At 46.8% G+C, this 24589-nt stretch overlaps 1 pseudogene; it reads right to left on the bottom strand.

Moving 5' to 3' along the window:
* Positions 1-4719: 4719 nt before the first annotated feature.
* Positions 4720-18511, bottom strand: LOC133925903 (probable chlorophyll(ide) b reductase NYC1, chloroplastic; annotated as a pseudogene).
* Between the last annotated feature and the right edge of the window lie 6078 nt (positions 18512-24589).

Here is a 24589-nt window from a genome sequence, read left to right as displayed (position 1 = left end):
AAAAGTTTACAATCTACAGCCAATCCTAACAAATTACTTAGAAAAGTAAATGCACAAAGGTAGATTGCAAGAATGTAAACGCGGAAGCGTAAATATAATAGAAAAAACAAACTCGGCACAAGTGAATGTCACCTCTAGTCCACGTTGAAACTCTATTAAAGATATGCTCCCGGTCGCTAAGATTCTTCCAGTCACGGCTCTTGAGTCACCAAGTCACAAAAACAAAGTCTCAACTCGGATGAGCCAACAAGCCACAAAGACAAGATCTCACAACTAGCCTCTCTCCTGATCACTTGTCGTCGTCTTCACTTCAGAACTTGAGCCACCAAGACAAGAGTCTCTGCATCCCCGTACACGTGTCTTGCTACCGCTCTATACCAAGTCGAAGGGTCAACAAGCTCGAGCAACTCTGGCTCAAGGTGCCGGCGAGTCACCAAGACTCCAAGATGCCGGTGTACCACCCGGTACAAAGCTAAAATCACTCCTTATTCCACTCTCTAGGCAGTAATCACCTAGTAACATTCTATCTAGGTCTATAAGCACTAATCACTCACTAAACATGTGCTTAATTGCCTTGTATGATCACATTAAGCACTTTGTTGGCTTGGATGTCTTCTCAAGTGTCTCTGTATTTTCTAGACTCCAGCACATTCAAATAGCCGAGTAAGTAGGTATTTATAGTCTCAAACCAACCAGTTAGCCGTTGCCCCAACGACTTAACTTTACTGTAATCACTGGATGTTCCAGTGTTAACAGTAGTACCATCACCGGAACATCCGGCGAGTACATCCTCAGAACTAGCCATTGGACTTCCATTTAAAGCCTATGTGAACACCGAATACTCTGGTGTATACTTCATCTCCATCACTAGACAATCCAGTGAGTTATTCTGAGTCAGACTGCACCACTTTTTCTCTATGCAAAATACTTTGGTGTAAGCCTTCAGTGCACTTCCTCTCGACACCAGACCATCCGGCCAGTTCATCTTCGTTCTTCATCACTTGGAATCGCCTCTACAAGAAATACTCTGGTAAAACCTCCGATACACTCACTTCCCATCACCGGATCTTTCGGTCCGTTGTTCTCCAATCTTTAACACTTGCAACCCTCTCTATAAGAATTGATCCAATGTATATCTTCCGCTGATCACCGGACCCTTCCTGTGAGTTCAACTTCTACCTTCTTCACCAACACCGAACTATCCGGTGGCTTCTTCAATTCTATTCTTCTCTACAGATAAAGCTCTGGTGTTATACCTTACTGAGCACTAGACTATCCGGTTAAGTCTTCAGCCTTCTCTCTCTTTGTCAGAGATGCTCCATTGAGTTCAATTTCTTCTGCACCGGACTATCTGGTGGGTTATCTTCCTGTGACTTGTCCAATTCAGCCCATCTTTATCCCTACTACGGTAGCTTCTTCATGTATTGCATCCATGGGACCTATTAAAGTATATACTTGATAAACATATTAGTTCTAATGATCATATTGTCATTAATCACCAAAATCACAATCATAATCTAGTAGAGCCAGTTTTGCTACAGAGCTCTAACAAACAGACCCAGTTCCTCTATCCGTATGACAGGTGAACCAATCAGAATTTGTACATGTTTTCCCTTGTAGTTGGAGCTTCATCGAGACGATGTGAATGCGTGTAGAGAAAAATTCAAATATATGCACAAGGTGTTTGAGTATTATGAGGCCATGAGGAAGGGGGATCGGCCGGCCATATGAAACTAGAAATTACCATGCCGTTGGCTCGTCGTGTGGCCCGTCGCCGAGGTCACATTTATCCCGTTTATATATATATATATATATTTGCAGAGCACATAAGCAGATCAAATTGAAGCTTTGTTGTTCAAAGAATTAAAGAATTCTTAGAAGACTTAGATTTATCTTCCATCTCTACTCCTATAAACATAATTGCCCATTACCCGGTAAAAGAAAGCAATCAAAATATTCTTTTCATTTGATTTCCTTTTTCATTATCCTTTTTTTCTCTAACACTATCTTCTTCCTTGCTCTAAACTCTTCCCATGGTTGCATGGCAGTTCCAAAAAACCTGAAAAGGAGATCTACAATTTGATATGTCCTAAATTCCTTATTTTAGTAACAAATTCTTCGAGCGTTGTATACGAAGACAATTAGAAAGTCTACAGTTTCTAGTTTGACACCTCAACCCATCATATTTTAAGTAACCCAATTGATGATCTTAAAGTCTTCTTGGACAGTAAATCACTTGGTGAAAAACAAACTGCAAGTAGGGAGAGTGGTCTTTGCCTAGGGGCAGTCCATAACATCTAATCTAGCATATGGATTTTAACTATAAATAATACTAACTATTAGGAAAAGAATATGCAGTTTTTATTTTCTTTTCTCTGTCTTTAGTTGCACTAATCCCACATTAATCAATTTCAACAGAAAGGGGATTCGTAAACAGCAGACTAAAACTGCATCAAATTGTGAAGTTGGGGAATGGAGATGAATATTATAGACATATCAATCATTTTTGTTTCTTAATGAAATTCTTTAGGATACAACTAAGGGGCTGCCCTGATTTTAATTAACCAACTCTATTTGAATACTTAAATAGATTTTATGCATCTGGTTGAACATTGTCAAAATACATCTAGTTGAAACATTGTCAAAATGCCAGACATTGAATGCTTTCAAACGTAGCAAATGAAGAACTCAAATTTCAGATCAAGCTAATATTAAACATTGTATCTTTCAAGGTAGGTACATCCCTTGCACCATGGCCCTTCTAGGATCTCATAGAACTTAGAACTGCAAACACAGTGGAAATCCCAAGTTGATGCAAAGTTTTTACACTTGACAGGACCACAAGACTCAAAGAAGATGTCAACACAGTGGAGTGTTCAACAGTATTGATGTCTTCCACCATGCCATAACTCCACACCAATTGACGAGAATTGTTGTAGATGATTAAACATCAACGAAGCCTTAGAGCAGGTGGTAGCCATGGGTGTGGGATTGACCACCTTGCACCTTGACTGCGCTCAAACGATGGACGCGGGGATGACCGTAGCTCAGGTCCACTACCTATGTTTTTTTTATTTGTGCTAGTGGTGGCCATGGATGATGCCATTTCATGCACTCATCGAAACAAGCAAACTTAGTAGTAGAAGGTGATTCCTCAACCCATTTGCTAAAAACAGACACGCTGATAATGGAAAGCCAGAATTGCTCATGCAAGCCAATCTCCATGCATTGTACATTACCACATGTGTAGGATGAAAATGCCCGGGAAATCGATGGCAACCCAGCCTTAGTCCACTACACTACTATCTCCTCTTCATGATGGTGTGTGTCCTTGATGATAGGATACTCCTCAGATAAAGCATCTGGACTGTGAAGCATTACCTCGAACGTCCTACCCTGTGTGCATTGCTAAACACCCTAACGCTAGTGTTGGTCAAGTCGAGAGTGGAGTTGGTCGTAGACAACGCCATTGGTCTGCAATTCGGTGAGGGTAGCGGCCCTGATGTCGGGAGCTCTCGTTCACTTATTCAACTGGCTTAAGGACTTGCACAACTTGTCACTATGGAGGTGGAAACCGGGGTAGCGACAATGATAAGGATATGGGATTCATTAATGGAGGAGGTCGTTGCTGCAAGGAGGCCCAAGAGCATCAACCCCATTCCCTAGTCACTCTTCTCGTTGATCCCGATGGGATCGGCTGCACACCACCCATGCTCCTCCTGCGGCCATGTGGCGGCGGCGGTGTGTCACACGTTAGCCGTTGTGACTACCGAGCAAGCTCACGGTCCGACTCACCACGCGTGAGCTGCGGTGCCCCCACGGCCTATCTGACCCTCTGGCTCGCCACCGCACCACCTTCTTCTCATCCGCCCTTCTCGCTCCATGCTATGGGAGGAAGCAGATAGGAAGGAGGCTGCGGAGAGGCAGCATGGTGGCTTTAGGAGATAGCGGCGGTTGTGGCTACCCGAGGAGGTACGTGGGGAGCAAGCATGAGGAGATGGCGTGCGGAGGAGAAGGTGATGACGGGGCAAGATGGTGTGAGGAGGGGTCGGCGGCGGCGGGAGGGTGGAGCCAGAGCATCTTGAACGAGGGAGTGAGAGAGTGGGTAGGGGATTTTTTTTCTAGCATTGGCCAAGCGGAGAAGGAACTTTCAAGACAACCACGGTAGACTCCAGTGCAGTTCCTCATTGCCTAGTGGACGCTGACTTCTCTCTACCAGATCCAACCGCCCGTGCCAAATCTGACGGCTGACTATTTTTTTTGACGTGGCTCAATGGAATCGCGCGCTCGCGACGCGCTTTCATAATATAAGAGAAGTCTGCGTCCAACTTCCAACAGTTGGAACTTCAGAGTGCTCACGAAAAGGAAAGAATTGACATCCAACTTCAAAGTGCCTGCTGTTATCAACACTTGGAAAGATGGCCTCTTTTCCTCCTTTTCTTTTAGGAGAGCATGCCATCCGTACTGCACTTTAGCAGGTGTTTTCTAGAATTTTTCTTAAAAATAATCTTATCCTTAGTGGTGCTATCCAAACCGGAGTTCTGATTATCAGTTCCGAAACCAGAGTGCAAAGATCCAAGCCATTCCAAGCTTACCTTTATAAAGCTTTTCTTGTCTTTCCCCTGGTAATCTAAAAGATGAAATGGGCGAAACACCTCACACTTTTGACCATGATTAACCAGAGAACACTTTCACAGAACTACCTAGGTTTCCTGTATTGCAAAACCAATAGATGCTCCATATATGGTACATGCTACTTCTCTTCTGAGTTATATACTGTGGTGATGCTATGTAGTGTCTTGAAGGGTACAAGTGATCAACACAAAGTTACAATGATCATCATAACTACATGCATGTACATTAGGTAAGAACTTCTGCCGACTCTACTTGTGCTCAGTTAACCTCGCATACATGTCCTTGAAAGTCACAGATCACAGACTAACTTACCACAGTGGAATGCCCACATAACAAATTCTATTTACCCTTTTCTGAGCAATTGGTTAGCTAACCCTTAAATGGTGAGAGGAAGCAGCTGCTGATCTCCCTTGCACCTATCTACATTTGTGGGTTCATCTTTTCCCCATTCGTCAGTGTCGTGTCATATGCCTTCCGATAATAGAAGAGTGCCTTTGGTGAAAAAACCTGGCGTATGTGGCCATATAGTTTGGAAACTCTGGGGATCATGTGCCAGGAAGAGTTCCCCTCGAGCTGGAAAGAATTATGAACGCACAGACCACAGAGAGCGAGAATACAGAAACCCATGTGTTTTCCGTGTACACCTCCATGGCATCTGTGAAGGAGAAGCGTGTTCGACTTTCAGCCCAGTTGCGAATTCTATCAGCCTCAGCAGCATATACCGCTCTTCCCTGTAATGGATAAATGATTCATCATATAACTAAAAGAACATAAGAAAAATCATTATGCAGCTAAAGCATAAACTTGATTGCTTGAATGATATCTCAGTATCACCTAATGCATAGACACACTAGCAATATCTCATTATCTCCTAACGCATAGACACACTACTCTCACCTTTTAGTAGTCCATCTCAAATATATTATAGCAAGAACAAAGCACTTTCCATATAATCACTGTTAAACAATATTTTGCTTACATTTTTGTGGAGGCTTAGAGTGTGTTAAATTTATGAAAAAGCGGTATATATGTAAATACAGTCTGATTTCAGGTATGAATGTTTTGGATATATAAAATAATGTAAAGCCCAATTTCTAAGTAGCCTCATGTAGGATTCTGAAGGAAAACACATTGGATTAAATTAACTATACTTTAGTACTATCCACCAAATCGCTAGCACACGTGGAATTGACAACCAGAAACGACTAAAGCCAAAAAAACAGTACAATGAAAGTTCAACCGTTCTTTCTTTAGACATGTAACTCAATTGTAGAACTCAATGTTCTATCTTTCGAAATGTAAATTTGAGAAGCATAAGAGTTCAACGATCTAAGCTCCAATATTCCAAATATCTGTAGAGGATGAATAATCGTAAAAGCATAATTCTATTTTGGCTTCTACTGAAATTATTGATGTTACTGAATAAAAGCTAAAGCTAGAATTATAGATGCTATTGGATAAAATCTAAAGCTAAGAAAATATTAATTATAAAAATAAGAAGACCAGTGTACCTCTTCATCAAACCATCGGCCCTGTTGAACCCATGCATCAGTAACCAAGGCAAGCAAAATCCTTGGCGGTGTCAAGTAGTTGATTGCCTTTCCACTTCCTTTTACAACTCTCATCCTTGGAACCAATGTCCTTGCTACTGTTTCTGGAAGCTCACATATTAAATTGAACATCTGTTTATTTCTGAGAGATGAACCACTGCAAAGAAACGGGTTATCAGTAAACAATAGTACTTCATCCATTCTAACATGCAACAACAGAAGGGTCAATCAGATCATATGTGAAGAGTGTGGGAAAGAAGTATCGCCATATTTGATCCTTCTGTTAAGGCCATGTTTGATCCTTCTGTTATTTTAGTTATTTGTGAGCATCATAGCTGAAAGATATCTCACCAATTACTTATGCATACACAGAAACAACTAATTCACCTAGTTATAGCATAGTTTATCCCATAGCACCATATACTAAGGTTATCTCAGAAACATCTACACAATTAGGTGCTTGATGTGTAAGGCAAAGATGTATGCAAAGAAGCACCCAAGTCAGATCTTGTTTTGCAATTGTTACACAGAACCCTGCAGTTTAAACATCATGAACACTTACGTCTCGTCCAACGCAAATAGGCATGTATCAGATGTCATATCATGACATCTGATAAGTGAGTAACTCCAAAATTCATAAGTATAGAGAGGTTACCTTAAAAGAAGGTCTGTGAGGACCATACCAGGAGAGGCAGTGTGTACTTTTGATCTCCTGCTTTCCTTCAGAAGTGATGCTTGAAACTGCCTCAGTCCACATTTAGTTGAACCATAGCTACAAATTTGGAGCTCAGCATAAGATTTAGCTTCACCAAGGAAATCCAACACAACGCACTCAAGTTTTAGCCAATACGAAAAATACAATACAACATCTCTAGAGTATAAACTATAGAGAAGCAACAGAGTATTAGAAAGTAATGTGCTTACACAGCTGTCAATAGTGTTCTTGATCCTCCAGAACCTGCTTCATCCATGTTAAATATATGGCCTCCCTTTTCTTGGTATTGCATGACATTCATGGCTTCCCTGGTGCACAGTAAAGAGCCAACTAGGTTTGTTGAGACGATCTGTAAACAATGAAAGAAATTAGATGGCATGGTTAAGCCAGGTCTTCTGATCAATGGTACATGTATAAACACTGTATTAGAGGGCAACAGAAAGAAAATAACAGAATATAAAAATAAAAAAACCTGAGTGATGTCATCATCTGAAAATTTTACCAGCGGCCTAAAACCTTTGTGCCAGCGTTATTTATCTGTAGATAAGATAAAAGAAGAAACATATATAATGTGCTTTGATGTAACCAAATGATCGTACAGGACAACATAGAAGCTAACAGTGGGCAACACAAAGTATAGCTTAATGCCATTATATGTAAAAGCATATTTCCCGATTGATGTAAGGTTGTGCACTCCATAATCAGCCACAATTGAACTCTGAGTAGCTATTCGGTTCAATGAATACAGGATGTAGACCAAATAAGATACAGGTGTAAGCTACTAGCTGCAAAGAATTACCTACCCAAATGTCAACTGAGCCAAGCTCATCGATAGCAAAATTCACTAGCTTCTTCACATCTTCAGGTTTACAGACATCACAAGATGTACCAATAACCTTGGCATGCAATAACGTTTTCCTTTCTTTCTTTTTGGTGACTGATAAGCCCTCCTGTATGTTCCCTTCGAGTTCTTTAATGGTCTGAAGAACTGATTCAGGGCTGCCTTAAAAAAAAGGATATATTTAAAACTAAGAAAAGTGTTAGAGTTTATCTCTTTCCCTGTTTAGGTGATCCCCTTCTCTATTTAGATGGCTGGCGGTTGAGTCTTTCCCGCCTAGCCTTTCCTTATGCGGCTGATCTCTCGGATCTCGTCCCTGATCTTGTTTCTATAAATCAGGTAGAGGAAGATCCTCGGTAGAGGTCTATATATATTGTACTCCTATTATTCAGTTGAATGCAAGCAATATTCGCGCTATCATGGTATCAAGAGGCCGTCACGATCCCGTGACAACTCGCTTCCGCTAAACCTCACCTGCCTGCGCCGCCTCCCTGGTGCCGCGCCGCCGCCATGCCACCTGGTGACCCTCCGCCCGCTCCCGCCGCCGCTGATGCCCAGCAGCGCGCCGAGGACGCGGCCGCGCGGGAGAAGGCCCGCCAGGACCTGGTTGGCGCCGCCGATGAGGCTGCCAAGGCCGCCGCCGCCGCCCAGGACGTTCTCGCGACGGAACGCCAGGCCGCTGCCGATCTCGAGCGCGCCGCGGCCGCTGCTCGCGGCGCTGCCTTCCCACCTGGCGACGGCGCCGTCGACGACCTCGACGTCCACGACTACGAGGCCGCCACCATCGCCAATCTCCACGCGCAGGCGGCGGGCGTCCAGAACATCCGTGCCCTCGTGCCCGTGGTTCTGGACCCCCTCTCCTCCCACTACAACCGCTGGCGCGACCTCGTCCTCCTCACCCTCGAGCGGTACGCCCTCGCCGACCACATCCTCTCCGACGCCTCCTTCCCCGCCGTGACGTCTTGGCGGCGCATGGACGCCGTCGTCCTGTCGTGGGTGCTGGGCACGCTCTCCCCCGAGCTGATGGAGTCCGCCCGCACCCGCAACGGCACAGCACGCCACGCCTGGATCACCATCAAGGCGCAATTCCTCGGCAACCGCGAAGCTCGCGCCCTTCGCCTCGACGCCGAATTTCGTGTCTTCGTGCAGGGCGACCTCTCGATCAACGACTACTGCCGCAAGATGAAGGGGACGACCGACGCTCTCGACGACCTCGGTGAGGTCATCCGCGACCGCACCCTCGTCCTCAATGTGCAGCGCGGCCTAAACGAGAAATTCGCCCACATGAAGGCCCACTTCAAGCGCTCCAAGCCATTCCCCTCCTTCGATGAGGTCTACAACGACCTCATCCTCGAGGAGATCGATTCCAGCGCGCCAACACCACCTCCGGCGACCGCCCTTGTCGCTGCTCCGGCGCGGCCTTCCTGCGGCTCTGCTCCCCCCGGCACCCCCTCCACTGGTGGCCCGGCGGCGCCCCATGGCGGATCTACCAGCTCCACGGCGCCCTCCGGCAGCACCGGCGGCGGCTCTGCCGGTGGAGGTCGCCGGCGCCGTCGTGGCAACGGCGGCGGCGGCGGCAAGGCCACGGCGCCATGGCCCTCGATCTACAACCCGTGGACCGGGCAAATCACCATGTGGCCCGGTCCACAGCAGCGCGGTGGCAAGGTGCCGCGTGCGCCCGCGCCCCAGGCCGCGTACCAGCAGGCCCTGCTGGCTGCCCCGGCCCACTACGCGCCTCCGCTGGCCCACTTCGCCCAGCTCGCCCCTAGGCCATTCCTGCCGACGCCGTTCGGGCAGGCCCAACAGCAGCTTGGGCCACCTCCGCAGCCCACCGCGGTGCTTGCTGCCTCGGCTCACCAGGCCTCACCGTGGACACCGTGGTCCGGATCTTGGGATCAGCAGTCCCTCACCAGCAACTTCAGCACCATGACCCTCAATCCTCCCGGTGCAACTGATTGGGTCATGGACTCCGGCGCCTCCAGTCATATGACTCCCGACACTGGTAACATCTCCTTGTTTCGCCCACCACGCTCCTCCTCCATTGTAGTTGGCAATGGATCTACTTTACCTATCACAGCGTCTAGCCACTCTGTCCTACCGGGTCCCTTTCATCTCAATAATATCCTTGTTACCCCTGATATCATTAAAAACCTCATCTCTGTTCGTCAGTTCACTATTGATAATAATTGTTCTGTCAAATTTGACCCGTTTGGTCTCTCTGTGAAGGATCTCAATTCCAGGAGCGTGATCGCCAGGTGCAATAGTTCCGGGCCCCTCTACACTCTCACCGCCCCAGTGCATTCCACGGAGTCATGCGCCCTTGTTGCAGCACCCCCCTTCACCACTTGGCATCGTCGTCTTGGGCATCCTGGGCATGAGGCTCTGTCCAAACTCGCTAGTACCTTCGCCATCAGTTGGAATAAAAATACTAGTGATTCTCTTTGTCATGCATGCCAAGTTGGGCGTCACATTAGATTACCTTTTGGAACCTCCTCCTCGCGAGCTCTTAAGAATTTTGATTTGATTCATTGTGATCTGTGGACCTCCCCTGTTACCAGTGTATCCGGTTACAAATATTATCTTGTTATTCTTGATGACTGCTCGCACTTCCTTTGGACGTTCCCGCTTCGGCTCAAATCCAAGACGTTTCCCGCCTTGGCTAATTTTTTCTCTTATGTGAAGACGCAGTTCGGTTGCACCATTCGGAGCGTTCAGTGTGACAACGGCCACGAGTTTAATAACTTCTCAACTCGCACCTTATTTCTCACCAATGGCGTCCTGCTCCGGATGTCGTGCCCCTACACGTCCTCTCAAAACGGTAAAGCCGAGCGTATGATTCGTTCCATTAATAACATCATACGTTCCATGCTCTTTCAGGCCTCCCTTGCCCCGTCATATTGGGTCGAAGGCCTTCACACCGCCACATACCTCATCAATCGACTACCCACCACAACACTGGCACTCGGCACCCCCCACTTTGCCCTGTTTGGTTCCCATCCCTCCTACGACCACCTCCGTGTGTTCGGCTGCGCATGTTACCTCAACATGTCCTCAACCGCGCCTCACAAGCTTGCTCCCCGGTCGAGTCTTTGCGTCTTTCTTGGCTACTCCAGTAACCACAAGGGTTACCGCTGCTTGGACCTCTCGTCCAACAGAATCATCACTTCCCGCCATGTTGTCTTTGATGAGACATGCTTTCCCCTCGCTGGCTCTCGAGCATCGTCCACTGACCTTGACTTCTTGTCTAAGTTTGAGGTTTCGGTCTTTCCGATCGGTCCCTCCCCTGCAGGTACTCGCCTCGCCTCGCTTGGCACCTCGCCCGCCGTAGTTGCTGCGACCAACGTCCCACCCGCTACGGCTGCTGACGCCCCGGGCCTGCAGCGTCTGGTGCCGCACCTGCCCACCGCGCCTCCCACGGTCTCGACCTCGACGACAGCGTCCACGCCACGCACGGCCACGGTGGCATCGCCCGCACCACGCGCGGCCACGGTGTCGCCTTCACCCGTCGCGCCACGCGTGGCCCCGGCGGCCTCGGCATCGCCCGCGCCACGCGTGGCCCCGGCGGCCTCGGCATCGCCCGCGCCACGCGCGGCCACGGTGTCGCCTTCACCCGTCGCGCCACGCGCGGCCCCGGCGGCCCCGTCATCCCCCGCGCCACGCGCGGCCCCGTCATCCCCCGCGCCACGCGCGGCCCCGTCATCCCCCGCGCCACGTGCGGCCCCGGTGGCCCCGACATCCCCCGCGCCATGCGCGGCCCCGACGGCTCCCGCGCCACGCGCGGCCTCGTCACCTGCGCCCCGCGCGGCCTTGTCACCGACGGCGCTGGCACCTGCTGCGCCCCGTGCGCCCGCGACGACTGCGCCCCTGCTGGTGTACAGCCGCCGTCCACGCCTTGTCACTGCTGCGCCCATCCCGGCGGCACCCTCTCCTTCACCGCCCGTGGCTCCTGCACCTGCCCGGCTTCCACCTGGTGCTGTCCCCATCGCCCCGGTGGTTAACCAGCACGGGATGGCCACCCGCGGCAAGTCTGGCTTTCGTCTGCCAGCCGCGTTCAGTGCCACGGCCCTCTCGCCCATTCCGAAGACCTATCGCAGCGCCCTCGCCGATCCACACTGGCGACGCGCGATGGAAGAGGAGTACAGCGCCTTGCTCTCCAACAACATGTGGGATCTCGTCCCGCGTCCTTTCGGCGCCAACATCGTCACCGGCAAGTGGATTTTCCACCACAAGTTCCATGCCGATGGTTCCCTCAACAGATATAAGGCACGTTGGGTCCTCCGTGGCTTCACCCAGCGCCCCGGTGTGGATTATGACGAGACTTTCAGTCCGATGGTCAAGCCTGCGACTGTTCGTACTGTTCTGTCCCTGGCGCTCTCTCAGCACTGGCCGGTTCACCAGCTCGACGTCAAGAATGCCTTCTTGCATGGCACTCTCACTGAGACGGTCTACTGCTCACAGCCCACAGGTTTTGTTGATCCTACTCAGCCACATGCTATTTGTCGTCTCAATAAGTCCCTGTATGGTCTGAAGCAGGCGCCTCGTGCCTGGTATAGTCGCTTTGCTGCGCACTTGCTCACTTTGGGATTCACTGAGGCCAAGTCTGACACCTCCTTGTTCATCTATCGCCACGGGACCGACAGGGCATACTTACTGCTATATGTGGATGACATTGTCCTCACTGCCTCCAGCCAGGATCTCCTTCGTCGCATCATCACTGCACTTCAGAAGGAATTCTCCATGAAGGATCTCGGTGTCCTCCATCACTTCCTGGGTGTGGCTGTTCAGCAGTGTTCTGAGGGCCTCTTTCTTTCACAACAGCAGTACACTCTGGATGTGCTTGAGCGAGCTGGCATGACCAACTGCAAGCCGTGCAGTACCCCCGTCGACACTCATGCCAAGGTCTCCTCCACAGTCGGTGCACCTGTCAGCGACCCCACTCAGTACCGCAGTTTGGTTGGTGCATTGCAGTACCTCACCTTCACTCGGCCCGATATCTCTTATGCTGTTCAGCAGGTGTGTCTCCACATGCATGATCCTCGTGACGTTCACCTCTCTGCAGTTAAACGCATCCTGCGCTATCTGCAAGGGACAATTGGTCATGGCCTTCTTCTGCGACCGTCGACGACCTCTGCTCTGCTTGTCTACACCGATGCTGATTGGGCCGGTTGTCCGGACACACGCAAGTCTACTTCAGGCTACGCTGTGTTCCTTGGTGACAACCTGGTTTCCTGGTCCTCCAAGCGGCAGAACACGGTGTCCCGCTCCAGTGCCGAGGCTGAGTACCGGGCAGTCGCCAATGGCGTGGCCGAGGCTTGCTGGCTTCGACAGTTGCTACAGGAACTCCACAGTCCCCTGACGAAGAGCACCTTGGTCTATTGTGATAATGTCAGTGCTGTCTACTTATCAACCAACCCTGTTCAGCATAAGCGAACGAAGCATGTCGAGATCGATCTCCACTTCGTCCACGAGTGTGTTGCTATTGGAGATGTTCGCGTTCTCCATGTCCCGACGACATCCCAGTTTGCTGACATCTTCACCAAGGGGCTTCCCACTTCTGTTTTTTGTGAGTTTCGCTCCAGTCTTAACGTCTGTCCTGTGGACATTCCGACTGCAGGGGGGTGTTAAGAGTTTATCTCTTTCCCTGTTTAGGTGATCCCCTTCTCTATTTAGATGGTTGGCGGTTGAGTCTTTCCCGCCTAGCCTTTCCTTATGCGCCTGATCTCCCGGATCTCGTCCCTGATCTTGTTTCTATAAATCAGGTAGAGGAAGATCCTCGGTAGAGGTCTATATATATTGTACTCCTGTTATTCAGTTGAATGCAAGCAATATTCGCGCTATCAAAAAGCATCAAACTCTATAAGAAATAAATATATGGGAATTTATGCAGCAAGAATAAAGTTTGAGCGTCATGCTCAATAACACCACCTTCGTGAAGCAATCACAACACGATCTCCAGAAAGAAGAAACTCACGAGCAAGTGCTTTTCCTAACCCTCTAGTGCTGCAAAATTCAAAAACCTAAGGTCAACATTCATTGCCAAACAGGAAAAAACGGTACGAAACTACCTATCCAATGGATGCAACCAGTGAAACTGCGAAAACTCGATAAGCACCACAAAACTTTAGTTCCTACTTTGTAGCTAGGAGAAAATTCATTAGCGTCAACAGTTTTCTGTTTAGGAAAACCATTTTTTGCTATCTAGAAATATGTTGCGCAATACTTTCTGAAAAAAAAAACATCTACAAGTCAAAAGATAAATGAAAATGAAACCGGTTGTGTATTACTTTCTACCAAAATATACACAAGGCATGTTGATAGAAGGATGAACATAAGCTACCTTCCTGTTATGACGACATTGCTATGTCCAGCTTTGCAGTGTTCCTCTAGGACACTGTTTGCACCTATCATTGTACCGATAATTACTCCACCAAGCCAGCTATACCAAATTAGTTCATTCATTTGGCTGTCTCCACCTAAAGAAAGAAAGATAGTCTGACTAATTAATTGGAACTCCATAAACGATCTATTATGAGAAATGAAAAGAGAGCTATAAAGCAGAGGCAACGCGATACAAATGTATGACAAACCTGATAGCTGAAATCCAACCCCAAGTACAACACCACTGCTCATCATAGTGATAACATATCTGCCTAGATGAGTGGCAACCTGAAAAGGTGAAGGAAATCAGGGAACATATAAGCAATCTGTGACTCTATGTTGCACAATAAAAATTGGGTAAAAGAAAATGTGATCCCTGTTGTTGATAACTTGATATACAACATGACTCATCATCAATATGGTCCAATGTAAGCCTGAATCACATGTCTGGACTCTGGACAATTTGACAGGCTAATAACTGGGTAGGCACAATGCAGACACACTAGCAATAGCAGCATCTAACAAACCACTGTTTGTTCATGCTGCCACAATCTGGTATTGCAAAGTTGTTTGGTTTGAATCAGCAAACACTGGACATTTTATTTGCGTTCCTAGTTCCATACATGGTTAGACTATTAATCAACCAGTTCACCAGGATGTAGCAGCATATCATTGCAGAAGCAAAGACTTTGCACGAACAAAAACAGGATTCAAGGATACCGAAATACGGTGCAGAAATTTTGCTTTCAAAATGGGCTTGTGAGGACAACGCTAATCCGCGAAGGGGAATGCCCCCGACCTGTGCAGGCATGCCGTATGCCCTTTCCAATGCAAAACTATGCTATAGAATGAACATTACAAAACTGTATGCCTATATCCCTGCATTCACAGCGAGCTGATCAGTGATTATTGTGCAACACATGGATTGGAGCCGCCGCTAATAGCGGATTGGATTCGAACTCTGTGACGCCCGTTCTTTTGTTGCGGCCTGTCTCTCTGCACGCAGCCCAGCCCATCTCCCTCTCTGACAAGCAGGACCCACCCGTCATCCCCCTCCCTCTGCTCCTCCCGCGCCTGCGCCCGTGCTCACGCTGCAACCGCGCCGCCCGATTTCACCGCCCACATCTCCGCTCCCACGCCCCACGTCTCCACAACGGACCACTCCCTCTCCACGCTATAAGTTGGCCTCCGCAGCACCCTGTCGCCCTCCGTTTCTCTCTCACCCCATCGCCAAACGCGTTGAGCGCCATTGCCGAAGCACAGAGCACCGTTGCACGCCGTCCGCCGCAGCCGAGCCCTCCTCGGCGCACCTGAGGTCGCCATCGGCTCCACAGGAGTACGTGGAAGCTTCTCCGATCGTCAAATTCCGCTCCCCGTCGCCGGAACCGTCTCCCCGGCGAGCGCTGGTAAGCTTTGCCTCCTTCTCTCCATTGCCCAGCACTCCCTGCTGCACCCCGAGGCCCGCTAACCGCCTCTTCGGCATCGCAGGACCGCTAGCTAGCTTCCCCGACCCTAAATTTTGCGTCACCCACACTGAAACCTCGTCCCCGAAGCTCGTCGACAACCCCGGCCGTCGTTCTCCGCCCGCCCGCCATCCCTGAGCTTTTCCCAGCCGTCGAGAACCCCTTGGTGAGGACCCTCGCGCGCTCCTCTTTCTGTTGCCATAGATCCTGTCGAGTTCCGTGCCCCGACGCGCTCGATCGAGCCTCGCCGGCCATGCCTGTGGCGGTGCCGCCTCTCTCCAGTCGCCATCGGCCGCCAAACCCCCCAATGATTCGGAGCCGTCTGATCTAAAACCGAAGGTTGAGATCTCATACCCCTTCTTTTGTGTAATTGAACCACCATGGACTGGTGGACCATGCCACCTCATCTGGTCCACGGGATCATAGGCCCAGTCAGCACCCACATAGGCACCACGTCACCTTTTTGTCCTACATGGCAAGCCATGTCATCCGCTTGAGCCCGATTAGCATGTTGACGCAATAAATAGGGTTTTCAGTAAAAAAATAAATTTCTTATTCTCTGAAATTAGGTAATTTTATATTTAGATCCCAAAACATTTCTGTTTTCACAATAAGCCCTTGTTGTCCGTGTTATTTTATTGTTAGCCTCCTAAACTTTTCTATAATTACCAATAGGTCCCTTTTACAAATAAGTCCTTAGAACTTTCTATTTCTACAATTTAGCCCTTGTTTTTTACAGAAAGGCCCCCAAAGCTTCAAACCCTTATAACTTTCCCGTTATAGCTCCGTTTAAGCGATTCTTACGCTCACGCGATCGTAGCAACGAGTACTTTCCGTTAGTAGGCTTTTTATAATGCTTTGCTACTATTTGGTGTAGTGTTCTTAGATATTGTGCTTGCTTATTTCCGGTGTGCGCGATTGCATTAGGAGACGAGCAGTACGTGAATCTGCAGGACCAGATCTTTGAAGAGTTTGAGCAACCCACTGCTGAAGGCAAGTGTCCTCGATCACATTGACCCTATTGTAGGAAAGTGTGTATTTTACTTTTTAATTGCATGCTTTGTTAATATAAATCCCATGTTTAGAGTTTATTAGTACTTTCCATGATTATCCTTATCATCGGTATTGTAGTTTAGGTGTCAAAGGTAGAAATGCTTAGTTGTGCTATCAAGTCAGGTGGGATAAATGTTAACTTGATTAACGGTCTATGCGACATGAACCAGTTTGGGTAATCTTTGTAGCAACATAGACCATAAGGATCTAGACATGTTGATTTGGTTGGTATGGCTGCTGTGTGCGCATTGGGTGATGTGCAAGTACCTGCTTTAGATCCTAATGATCGGTTTGTGGAGCATGTTACCCGGCTAAACAGCGCAACCACGATGCTTATATGGGTACGAGCTGGCCAATTAATTAGATGTCCTCCTTATTATATACGCACCAATGGACGGTTGAGTGACACCAGAGGGGGTCTCTGCAGTTGATGGAATTCCTATTAGTGGTGAAACCTTAGTGAGTGCATATGGATTTGGAGACGCTTTATAAAGATCTTATAGTGAGACCTCGGCTCTATACCCCGGAAGTGTGAAACAAAATGAGAATCACGACTCGTAGGTATAGTGTGCAACCTCTGCAGAGTATAAAACTGATCGATCAACTGTGCTTACGATCAAGAACGGGTTTAGACTTTTTCATGATTAGTGGGGATCTTAGATGGTTGGTTTTGGGTAGTCGAGTATTGGAACCCTGATGTGTTGGTAGCTGGATATGAAATATCTGGTGAGTCTGGCAGTCGGATGGAATCCGATGAGCTGTTCCTTTAATGTTGGTGTCGTCACACATAGTAAATAGAATTGCTAAGTCTTTTTTTAGTCCTAGATTAGGATGACATAAATGCAGTCAACCTGAGTCGAGCTTTTTTTTGCCTTAAGCCTTCATGCTATGTTTTTCTGCACTTCCTGAGTACTTCATGTACTCACGCTTGTCTTCTTCCAACCTCTGGATGCTGCTCAGAAGGTGAAGATTTCGAGGACATCCCGGATGATGGAGCTGAGTTCTAAGTGAATGAAGTTTTCGACCTGAAGACCATGTTCTAGGCTGGCGCTCTCCTGGACAACACTTGTAGATGGATGGAAGACTCGCAACCGCTGAAAGTTATCTTGGTGTTTTCTTTAAAACACATGGATCCTTTTTTAATAAATTCTACTGTTATATTATGACACAATTATATTATCACTTATGAAATCACTACATGTATAAAACTTAATACTAGCATACATTGTAAAATATATCTAATTTATTCTCTTATAACCAGGGCGACAAACTCCCTATGATCAAGTAAAGTTTAGGCTCTGGACCGGACGCGGGGTCACGTTTAGCATCTGATGAGGGGCAATTCTCATATTAAACAGGCTCCCGGTCCCGGTCGCAAGCAGGTAAACTTGACCATGGGCATTTAAACTACCCGATCATTCATCGGATATCCAAATCACCGTACAAAATGCGAAAATTAACCCATATGTGCATGACCTGCTTATGCCAGGGCGCAAGGGTACCGAAACGGCGCTCACCGAGTCACCGAGAAGAAGATCTCCTCCGCCTTCTCGACGGCGCGCTGGTACTGACCCCCGTACACCTCAGCCGCCGCCGAGCGGGAGCCCTTGAATCGCCGCCTTCAGCTTGTACAGCGGCCCCTTCCCGCGCTTCCGCGCCTCGGGCGGCGACGACGACAGCTCGCCGTCTCCGTCGGTCTCCTGCTTGAACGCGCAGCGTCGCGGGAGACACGGGCGGTAGGAGGAGGTGGAGGGCAGCTCCAGCGAGCGGTGGAGATGACAGTGGACGGAGAGGTGGACGACCGCGGCGGCGGCCATGGCGCTCGTCGCGGCGAGCAGATAAGGATTTTGCGTTCCCTTATTTTTGGAGGGGCGTTTTTGCAGTGAATAAATAATGGAGGCTCTTTTGTAGAAAGGGGCCTAACAGATTTTTCAGGTAAGTAGTTCCTTCTTACGAAAATTACATGTACCGAATTGCGAAAAAAAATTCTGCGCGCGTGCGCTCCATAAATTTTTTCGTTCTTAAAATTTTTGAGCTAAACTTTTCTCATGCAAATTTTTTTTTAAACTTTTTGAGCTAAATTTTTTTCGTACAAACTTTTTCTCAAAACTTTTTGAGCTAAATTTTTCCCGTGCAAACTTTTCTAAAAAAGGAATGATGGGGAGGGAAAAAGTTTTCGAAAAATGAAAGAGCGGGAGATTGTCTGATCGCGCGTGAGAGGGTTCCACGTGCGCGAAATAGCAGACTCCACCAAATTGTGACATATGGCAATGCGGAAAGTACAATAGTCGTTGTGTGGAGGATCAGGCTACCATCAATTTGGTGCTAATAATGACAACGGTGTTGAGGTGAGCTAGGGTTTAGGGTTCGGGGAGAATCACTTATAGAAGGTGGGATGGAGGTTGGACCGATGATGGTTGACGAGGAGGCGAAGAAGCCATCGATCATGGGTTAGCTCGTGCACAGTGGACGGGCTGGTGCAGGAGTGGGGAAGAGCGTGTGACCGAAAGGCCAAAGAGGTTAAGGGCGAGTGAGGAGGGAGCAGCACATCAATGTTATTGCATGTTGTTGATAATTGGTAAAGTCGATTATGTAAATACTTGTATAAAGTAGGAATACCTGATCCTTAATTGTGCGTACCGAAGAAGACACGAGATTTTATACAGGTTCAGATCTCTCTTAGGATAATAGCTATACATCATGTTTCGCGTTGATTAATTTCAGGAAATGACAATTACAATAGGTATATATCTAGATCTATTCCTACTGAACTCGACAAGTTCTCTGTATTCTAAATCCTAAAGCCGTTATTAGATAAATTTTATCATGGTGTGACTCTGTTGTAGATATCAATGGGTTATAACTGTTTCTATCCGACTATTGCTTGTCTGGCTATTTGCTAGTAATTTGATTGCTTTGCCTAGGCTCCCCCTCCGGCTCATTGATGTACCCCCCTCCCACTCCTTATATAGTTGGGGATCGTATTACTTCTAGATATCTGGAAGACTCCTAATCTGGAGGTTGATTTTCATGTAGAACACAATGAACTTCTTAAAGTATTGGTACATGTCTTATTTATTCTATAGCGATAGTAAAATCTATGGTGTCATGGTAAGGACACTTGTATGGTAGATACCCGTTTCTTAGGATATAACTTATTTTATTAAATATATATAATTATTTGTTTGCCATCACCAGTCTATGGTGAAAAGTGAAGTGAGACTAAAGTCATCAATTGAGGTGATACATGGAAAATGGATAGTAGGTATCCGAATTATCTGATATTTGTATTCGTCAAAACACGAATATGGATATCCGTATCCAAATTCGTTTATGAAATGAATACTAAATGGATGTATCTGAATTCTTTTTCAAGATTCAGATTCAAATATGGATATCCGAATTGCTTTGAATTCGGATGTGGAAATGGATAATATCCATATCCGCCAAGCAGGAAACCAAATTTTGTTAAAGTTTTAGAAATTTCAGAGGAGAATGAAATTGATATATTCTGATCCAATCAAATTTGACCAAAAAATTAAATTTGACATGAATTTTGAACAAAATTTCTAAATTTTTGGTAATTCCAGTAAATTCCAAATGTGAACGGATTTTTTCGTACCACATTAAAAATTCTTATCGTTAAAGGTGTAGGATATTTGTATATAACCCGATCAAGTAGATATCCAAATGCAGATTCGTATTTGAACTATCCGACTCATATTCGTATTCAATGATATTCAAATCTGTATTCATATTCAAATTAAAATATGGATAGCAATGTGAAAAATGTACTTACCGATTTGTTTTCACACTTAGATACCAAAGGAGAAGGAGACCGGGAGTGGCAACCGGAGGAACATGTTAAGATAGTCTCGTCCATAATAAGTATGGACACATCTAAAAACTAAATGTGTATGCTTTAGGCTTATGCCATGTACATGTATTTTTAGAAAAAAAAACTAGAACGTGAGCATTTTATTTCATTTTTAACTTTGTTACATCTGAACTTGCAATACTTATTTGTGACTCACTTCTATGCATGAAAAAACAGAGGAAGCATTTGATCAAAAATACATCTATTTGTCTACCTCTTAAATGCAGTTATATAAGCAACTTTATGAAAAATCAGAAGCAAATTAGAATAGATTCGTGAGCAATTTTAGAAACAGGTTAATGTAATTCAGATAGGGTGTTCAACAAATTTTGTGGATAAATTATAACTATTCAAAAGGCAAGAGAGTAAATTTTAAAAAATCTACAACTATTTTGACATATGTTACATAAAGCTACTACTTCTGTTACTCATTTAAAAAACCTATAACTATTGTTGCGCCCACCAGCGTAGCGGTGTCGGGGAGCGAGAGCTAGTGTGTGAAGAGACAGTCAAGGACGCCGCAGAACGTGGGGGCTCCCAGCACCGGGACCTCCAGCGGTAGCTGCAGGAGGTCCATCTGCAACGGCAACGCACTGACGAGCACCGTCGTGCTCAGATCTGCCGCCCCCGCCTCCACCATCCCATGCTCGTATCACTCGCCTCCTGCAGTGCCCCCGCCGTCGTCGATCTACTCCGGCGAGCGATCTCTGGTGTGATCCCGTCAAAATTCGTGTCCGCCCGCTGGAGGTGGTCAAGTTGGGCGCGGGGGTGGCATATATCCTACCACTCCAAACTGCTAGCTCCGTGGACGAGGAGCAGCACAACACAAAGGGGCAGAACGGGGTAGGGAGGTGGCGGTGGAACCGTCGGCGAGGCGAGGAGGAATGCGACGCGACAGTGGAGGAGGTGGTGGATTGACCAAGTGGACGCCGAAGGGGGCGCGGATCCGACGATGATGGCAGACACAGGCACATTTTGGGAGGGGAACAAGAAGCGCATTGACAGACGTGACGTGAATCACAGAGGGTATTGGGTGGAGAGGGGCACGGACACACGGGGCCACATGTCGATGCCGAGTTTTGGGAGACAGGGCAGACCATGGAACGTGGTAGATCGTGGTAGACGTAGGGAGGGCAGATCACATAAGAACACGAGAAGATTTCAGGAACCACTACATATTTTTTAATTACTAGTCGGGTGCACGTGTTTTACATGTCAGACGTGGAAGCAGGAGGGACCCACACGGGAGGGTGTGTGAAGCTACAGGGGCGTGTGAGACTCAAAGCAGAGCACGTAAGAGGCCGCGAGACCCACACGGGAGTGCATGGAAGTGGAGGGCAGACCGCGTGAAGATAATTACGTTATGAGATGTACATGAAAGATGTATAGTCTATGATACGGTAGAGTTAAAATACATCACGACACATACATATAAGTTGTGTGGTCTATGATGCGGAAGATCGGAACCTTGACCAATTACGTGGTGCCACCATTATCTCAAAAATCACCAGATCAGGACGTCACATGGAGTCTGGCTAAAAAAATTATTTTACAGCGTGCATGTGTGCGTTATGGAATATAAAAATAGAAAAAAGAGATGGATGCATGCGTACTGGAGGTAGCATGGTCCAACATGGAGAAGGTCATGCATGCACCTGATTAGTGCATGATGATTAAAAGATGCGGCTAGGTTGCAGGGCCTAGTGCGTGTGTGCTTGGGTGCTGGGTAGGTGAGCCTCATGCATGCATGTGGTGAGACCGAGGAGTTTTTTTTTTTAATATTTTTTTATTAAAAATTTAAATAAATAGATTCTCTGTAGGAAAAATTGTAAAATTAGACGCCTGTAACCCCTAAGAGGGCTGCAGCCCTCTGAGAAACCGCCCTCTGAGAGGGCGGCCCTCTCAAAGGGTGACTAGGGTTTGCCCGCCCATGACCGACGCCTTACCGCCCCCTGAGGGGGGCGGGTAGGGGTCCTTCCCGTCCGCGCTGCTTGGCCTCCACCCCCTCTGGCCTCTTCTATAAAAGGGGCTAAAATTAGTCTAAAATCCTATTTTATTCAGAAAAAAGAAAAAATTGTGAAGAGGGAGGAGAGGAGAGGAGAGGAGAAGGGAGGAAGAGAGCCGGCGAAGCCCTGCTGCATTTGAGCCGCGGATTTGAATATTATTTTCGGGTAAATCCTTTTTTTCTTTTTATTGTTGTTAATTAGTACAGTAGTAGTATATGACATAGGTTTTAGACATGTATGATCTAGGGTTTAGAATATTCTATGTTTAGTAGAAAATTGTCAAATTTACTTAGAAAATTGTATGATAGCAGTGAAATATAGAATATTATTTTTACTATATTAGGTTTGGAAATGTAGATTTTATAGAATAATAATTGTAGGGTTGTAATGTGCGACATAGGAGGTTGCACTATATGATAATTTGCGAACTTAGGATGTAGCATTTAGAAAATGGTAGCGTTTAATTTGCACACGGTACAATAGGTAGTAAATATAGATTGTATAGAGTGATATTTATAGGTTAGTTTGGTTAGGACTATTATTGAAAACCTATTGTTATGTATGAATCGGTGTCGGTAAATTATTTTATCCGATAATTAGAAATATAGTTTGTCGGTCTTAACATTGGTTATGTTTGCGGGTGTTTTCAGGGATGACAGATAAATTAATTTTTCAGATATATTATGGTAAGGGTGAAATTAGGTACGATCCTAACGGTATAGATCTGTCTGGATTTCGTCATGTCATGAAGGGTCTTAGTAAAGCTAATGAGAGGACCAGTGTGGGTGTGTGCAAATGGCTCATGCGGTTTTTCCAACTGGATCCGCAGCAACATGAGCTGAAGTTGAAAGCTGTCCTCAGCCGTGCTAGTCATGGATACTTTGGTGAGCTTGTTCTCATCGAAGCCACATCAACTTGGAGGCAGTATATAGATATATGTTATGAACGTGGCCTGCCTTTGATTTTATTAGCTGAGGCGTACCTGAAAGATCAAACTGAGGTGAACTCTGCGGAAGTAGTAGCAGGACCAAGTGAGGCAGTGGAAGATGAATCAGAGCAGGTTAATGTCGGATCCAGAGAGGATGTTGGTGATATTCTAGAGCTGCAACCGATGAGTGTAGCTGATGAAGGGGAGCACATCCCTAGCATCATTGAAGAGTTCGAGGAAGGCCTTGCCGATGGGGATTCATCTGACGAGGAGGGTAATGCTCCAGTTCCTGCAGAGTGGAGAGATCATGAATTTTCGAAGCTGGTGGTTAGCGAGGTTGATCAGACACCGTGGCAGTACCATGAGAACGAGGTGTCATAGGGTGCTTTGTACCCTACAAAGGAGGCTGTTATTGATGTAGTGAAATTCTGGTCGTTGTCTCTTCGGAGGCAATTCAAGGTTGTTAAATCCAGTAAAAGGGAGTACGATGTGAAGTGTTTGGTGCCGCAGTGTCCTTGGTGGGTGCACGCATTCAGATGAAAATGGGTAGACTACTGGCAGTGCTCAATAGTTAAGGAACATAATTGTCATATTGAGGAAATAGAGTTCGCCCACCGGAACCTGTCATCTGCCTTTATTGCAAATGTTATGTATGGGGAGATTGTGGACAACCTAAGGTATGAGCCACGATCAATAATCCGTGCTATTGAGCAAAGGTTCCAGTACACAATAAACTATGCGAAGGCATGGAGGGCAAAACAAAAGGCTATTGAGATGAGGGTCGGAACATATGAAGATTCATATCACAATCTACCTCGTCAATTAGCCATAATTTGTGGAAGGAACCCAGGCAGCTACTATGATATCAAGTATTACCCCTCTATTGATGTGGAGTACAGCGGGAAAAGAGTGTTGTAGCGTGCTTTCTTTGCATTCGCCGCAACTATCAAAGCATTTCGGTATTGTCGACCCATCATATGCCTAGATGGAACATTCCTTACTGGGAAGTACAAATGGCAGATATTGTCTGCAATTGGGGTCGACGGTAACAACCAAGTCCTGCCACTAGGGTTTGCTTTTGTGGAGAGTGAGAACAGGGACAGCTGGTATTGGTTCCTAGAGCGGGTCAAACATGCTATTGTTCTT

Source organism: Phragmites australis, chromosome 1 (genome assembly GCF_958298935.1).
Source record: "Phragmites australis chromosome 1, lpPhrAust1.1, whole genome shotgun sequence".
Classification (NCBI taxonomy): Eukaryota; Viridiplantae; Streptophyta; class Magnoliopsida; order Poales; family Poaceae; genus Phragmites; species Phragmites australis.
Note: the sequence above shows the minus strand (reverse complement) of the source record. Positions and strands in the feature narration are given on the sequence as shown.